Source organism: Aplysia californica, unplaced genomic scaffold, assembly GCF_000002075.1.
Source record: "Aplysia californica isolate F4 #8 unplaced genomic scaffold, AplCal3.0 scaffold00026, whole genome shotgun sequence".
Classification (NCBI taxonomy): domain Eukaryota; kingdom Metazoa; phylum Mollusca; class Gastropoda; order Aplysiida; family Aplysiidae; genus Aplysia; species Aplysia californica.
The window spans coordinates 777,714-782,927 of NW_004797296.1; the positions used below are offsets into that span (position 1 = coordinate 777,714).

Below are 5,214 nucleotides of genomic sequence, written 5' to 3' on the forward strand. Positions count from 1 at the left end.
GAGAATAAAAAGAAAAATAAATTAGATCCCCGTAAAAGTAAGCCAGTTGCTACTTCTTTCACAGTTTGGTGGAACTTTTAAAACAGGTTTTGTTCATAAGAGTACAAAGTAAATTCAGAGTTACGGAATACCCAAAGCGAACATAATTGTTTTTGTTCAAGCAGTACACAAGAAAAGAAAAAAGCTTAACGACTATTTGTTCTTCACCTTTGATAGCTATACCCCGAGACCCAAATTTTCATGTCTACAAGGTGGAAGACTATCCAGACAAAGATGGGTAGACACTGTTATAAAGCACACTACATCGTTTTCTTTTTTCCCCCTTTTTTTTTGGGGGGGGGGTGGGGGTGTTTGGCGTATGTTTAACAGCTTATTATGCTTTATGAGGCGGCCCGCATATAACCTGCCTGTCAAGTCCAACCCGAATGCAGTAAGATACAACACCCCAGCAGCCAGACGGAGACATTTAATTGATTTTGTAAAAAAAAAAATTGGCCTACTCGGGAACCGAACTCCCGCCTTCCGAAAACTACAGAGAAGAGCCTAACCGTAACACTACAAACACTGGTTTGCCCACCCTCTAATCTTCAGACAGACTCCAGCATCCCCCAACGACATCTCACAGTACAATTTAAATGAAGCGGGCGAAAAAATGTGTAAAACACACAAAAAACCCAACAAAATAAAGTGAACAAACAGAGCCATCCCCCAAAACAAACAATCAAGCAAACAAAAACAAACAAACAAACAATCAAACAAAACAAACTCCTCCCCCCCCCCAAAAAAAAAAGAAACTTCAAGAACAATACAAAAGTTACAACAAACAAACAAGTCAACTACACATGCAAAAAACTTTCCGGTAATTGTACATTTTGACTACCTATTCTTAAAACAAGTCAGAAAAACTCTGTGGCGAATGATGTCACTGGCACTCAAATGTGGCCATACTGAGAGTGGAAGTCCGGATTATGCGTAGTAGGTCAATTGACTTATGAATAAAGGGCTTAATTTTACTTTTACCCAATTTGGATGAAGCAGACGCAATAATGTAAAGAAAATAACAGTAACTGTATAACTGTAAAACAATTTTCCTGTAACCCGAAGGTAAATGGACAGCTAAGAAATATTACATACTTTATCTATAGACAGATCTCTTAGACCGCTAGGCAAATGCCCGCTCCACTCGCCGATACCCACACTATATTCAAATACAGGATAAGACTACCTAATCTGATTGTGACTGAAGCAAAGCCAGGGGTCAGTAGACCGCAGGCGATATGATATTGACATACAGATCAACAGGAGCGCTCAACCAACGCAGGAGTTCGGAAACGGAGAAAAAAATGTCCCTGCTACGACCTAAGACCGAGATCGTCTACTCCTATTGAAACTGTGCCTCGAGCACCAGCTGAGATTCAGTCAGTACAAGATGATGCCAGTCACGTGACCGATGTCTTCTTCCGGCACGACGGATTACCCAGAATTCTCAGCCACAACAAGCTTTATCGTCACCGACTCTACGTCCTGAAATCGCGGTAGAGAATAAACTTCAGAATTCACACGGAGTTTACTGTAAAAGCTAACTTGTTGTTGTTGTTGTTGTTGCCAGGTTTTTAAAAATGCTCGTATCGTGGCGTGTTTCTTTTCGTTTTGGTTTTTAATGTACTTTTATTCTTGCTGCAAAGAATACTCAACTCTCACATGTAAGTTTACTGTAAACACTACATCTCGTTGTTACACTTGTTCTGTTCATTTCTACATTGCTTCCTTTGGTATAGTTGGTAGCCTACCCAGAATTCGTCATCACCATGGGCATTATACCCATCGACAGCCCTTCGTCACCGCTGCACAGAATGACACTGACCTTAGATCACACACACAGCGTTTACTATTAAAAAAAAAGCCGCAACCTTGTTAATGTACCACTTTTGCTTTTTGTCTCTTTGCTTGTTTATTTCTTTTTTTTTAATGAGTATTTTTCTCGTCCCCATAAACATATTTTAGGTGATTTAGGAGGCAGGCTTCGGTACTGCTTGTCAGGTTTAACCGGGCTGAAGTAGATACAACTTCCAAGCGGAAAGACTGAAATACTCGATAAACATTCTCCCCACACGAGACTTGAAATGAGGTCCTCTGCGCGCGATGGCAAAACGGCTACACCCCCGGTATTTGTCTATTTGGTTTGAAGTTGTTTGGAACCTACCCAGAATTCACCATCTTCTATCGCCATGAACATTATCCCCACCGACACACGCCAGTCACCGCTGCTGGAGAATACTGAACTCACACTCGTGCAATATTTTCTGAGAAATTTAACTGCCTTTTCCTCGTAGCCACACTTTTACTGTCCATTTCTGTTTTTGTTTGGTCAGTTTTTCTTTTAAAAAGTTGTTTTTTAAAGCTGTTTGCATGATTCCTTTTTGTGCTCCTCGCCCATTCCTATCAAATCGGCGCCTCTGATTAGTGCCAAATGGTACACGTGATAGTGTTAACTATTGCATACATATGAAATTGTAAAATGTTAGCTCAATTAATGATGATTTAGTCTACAGCGTAATCAAGTTTTTCTTTCCAGGTGACATGTTCGTCATCTTTCACTGTTCAAGACAAAAATGAAGGCAGTAAATGGTTACTATGCTATCATACGCTTGCAATGAGCATCTCGATGATAATATTAGCAATCACAATCATTACTTTGCAGTCAGACATATTGTTCTGGCTTGCATCCTATTCAGAGTTCTACAGCACCACAATCATTAGAACCAATAACACTCGTCAGTCATCGCCGTCGAGAATAACACAGAACTCGCACACAGAGTTTACTCTGAATGTTCACACACAGGAAGATCCTTTAAGTGGCATCCGGCGGAGACCCTCTCTGTTGGCAGGTCAAATATTTGACAAACGGGGCGGGGCGTCCCAATCAAAGCAAAGAGCTAATCCAATAAAAGGCAAGTTCACAAACTATGGACGCGTTATCGATTACACTGCTTTTCCGTTAGGGGTGAAGTAGAAATGTTAAAATGTGTATCCAAGTGTCATGTCATGATGAACCTAATTTTACAGTCTGGACATACTGGTGTTTTGTGCTGATGTTGAGACCCCACTGTGAATTCTTGGAAAGGGAGAAAAGAAAAGGAAAATTCATACACCTCGTAGCTTTCCTTAATTTTTTGTTTGTGCTTGAAAACTCCAACCTTTCATGAATTTTAACTTCCCTTTTCCACAACACCATATTTGAATAATACAATATAATAAAGACACAAAAGCAAAACAGAGAAAAACCTCCATCCAAATTTCCTCTTAAGAAACCTTAAAGCAGTGCTTGTCAACCTTTTTAACAGCCAGCGCCCACAACTGCCACGGGTTAGAGGTCAAACTTTTCGTACAACCCACCTACTTGTATTTCCAAGCGGGACATTCAATAATACTCGTCACTACCCGGGTGATCCCCATCGCCCACCACAATTACCAAACGGGCCATACGTGTACAATATCGCCCAGGTTGGCAAGAACTCACTACCTTAACGTGTGAACATTTTCCCATAACACAGAGCTAAGGTATATTTGACTGCATGTTTAGCCAGGTTATTACCCCCCCCCGATGTTCTATTATGTCATTGGACGATTGTTGAGTCTATGCATGTCCGATTTATTAACGCGTTTGTCCCTTTTCCCAAATTACAGGTTGGCCTATTGTCTTTCTTTTCAGCGTTTTTTTTTTCTGTTCAAATACTAAAAAAAGTAACAACCACTGATTTTTCCCTCCATTTTTGTAATTCTAAAAAGAAAGAAATTTAAAAAAAAACCCCTCGCCATACGTTCAACCTGGTCTTTATAATGTCAGAAAGGCCAAAGTAAAGAGATAAAAAGGCCTTAAAAGCCATCCGCCATGTCTCCGATAATTGGCATAATCTACCCTGTTTACCGTTAAGCCCCCTGACAACACTTCCAATTAGAGCCATCCAAGATATTTAGCCTTTTTTAACTTGTAGCTTGCTCGTATTAATGGGATATAAATGATATTATATTTGAAGCTAGCGCAAGCATTTTAAACAAATTAGAGTCTAAAAGGTCAAGGAGACAGCGCTGATCTTCTCGCCCTAGTCTCTTTCCTGTCATTTATGGCTTTAAAAATCGCAGAAAAAACAAAACAAAACAAGACAAAGTTCAAAGATCTTTGAAACTAAAATTAATGTGAAAAGAAAAATTACACAGACATACAGACACACTGACACACACACACAAACTCTCACACACACGCACGGACAGACAGACAGACAGACACATACACACAGGCAGACAGACAGACAGACAGACACAGACACACACAGACACACACACACACTGCTGAACTTTGGTGAGCCCTGTTTTGACAAAACAGAAACACATTGTTTCAATTACTGACATTTAGTTGAAGGAAAATGCAAGGCAGAGGGACGAAAACAATAGAGAAAGAGTAAAGAACTTTCAGCCACAAAACCTAATATATGATCCGTGCCAGTAAACTACAGCATCGCCTGTCTCACACTGACTGTCTCCCACTGTTTGTCTCACATTGTCTGTCTCACAATGTCTGTCTCACACTGTCTGTCTCACACTGTCTGTCTCATTTTGTCTGTCTCACACTGTCTGTCTCACACTGTCTGTCTCCCACTGTCTGTCTCACATTGTCTGTCTCACATTGTCTGTCTCACACTGTCTGTCTCACGTCTGTCTCACACTGTCTGTTTTGCACTGTCTGTCTCACATTGTCTTACCCTGTCTCACACTGTCTATCCCACAATGTCTTCCCTCTGTCTGTCTCACACTGTCTGTCTAACACTGTCTCACATTGTTTGTTTTACACTGCCTGTCTCACATTGTCTCATAGTATCTTTGTTACACTATTGTTACACTGTCTCACACTGTCTGTCTCACACTAGCCATATATCAAACACAAAAGGGGGCAATCGATCCCTTTGCGGCAAGCGGCTCGCGCTGAACCAGCAGTCCCTTTGTAACCCTGTCATATTTCAAGTGCGCAGCCAAAGAGATATAGGGATCCAAAGACCGTGGTAACAAAGATACGGAATTAAAGGGAGTGCAGGCGAACGATATCGCTTACTTTCAAAATTCTACCCACCCCCAAAAAGAAACAAAACTACAAAAAAAAAGCTGCTCGCAAAAACAACAAGAAGGTAACTTAACAAAGCGCACCTCGGAATTACAAAG

The 5,214-nt window shown here is 40.8% G+C and overlaps 1 long non-coding RNA gene across 1 annotated transcript in view; it reads right to left on the reverse strand.

Moving 5' to 3' along the window:
- Positions 1-5,214, reverse strand: part of LOC118478822 — a 14,378-nt gene that overhangs the window by 1,340 nt on the left and 7,824 nt on the right. The gene's annotated exons all lie outside the window — the stretch shown is intronic.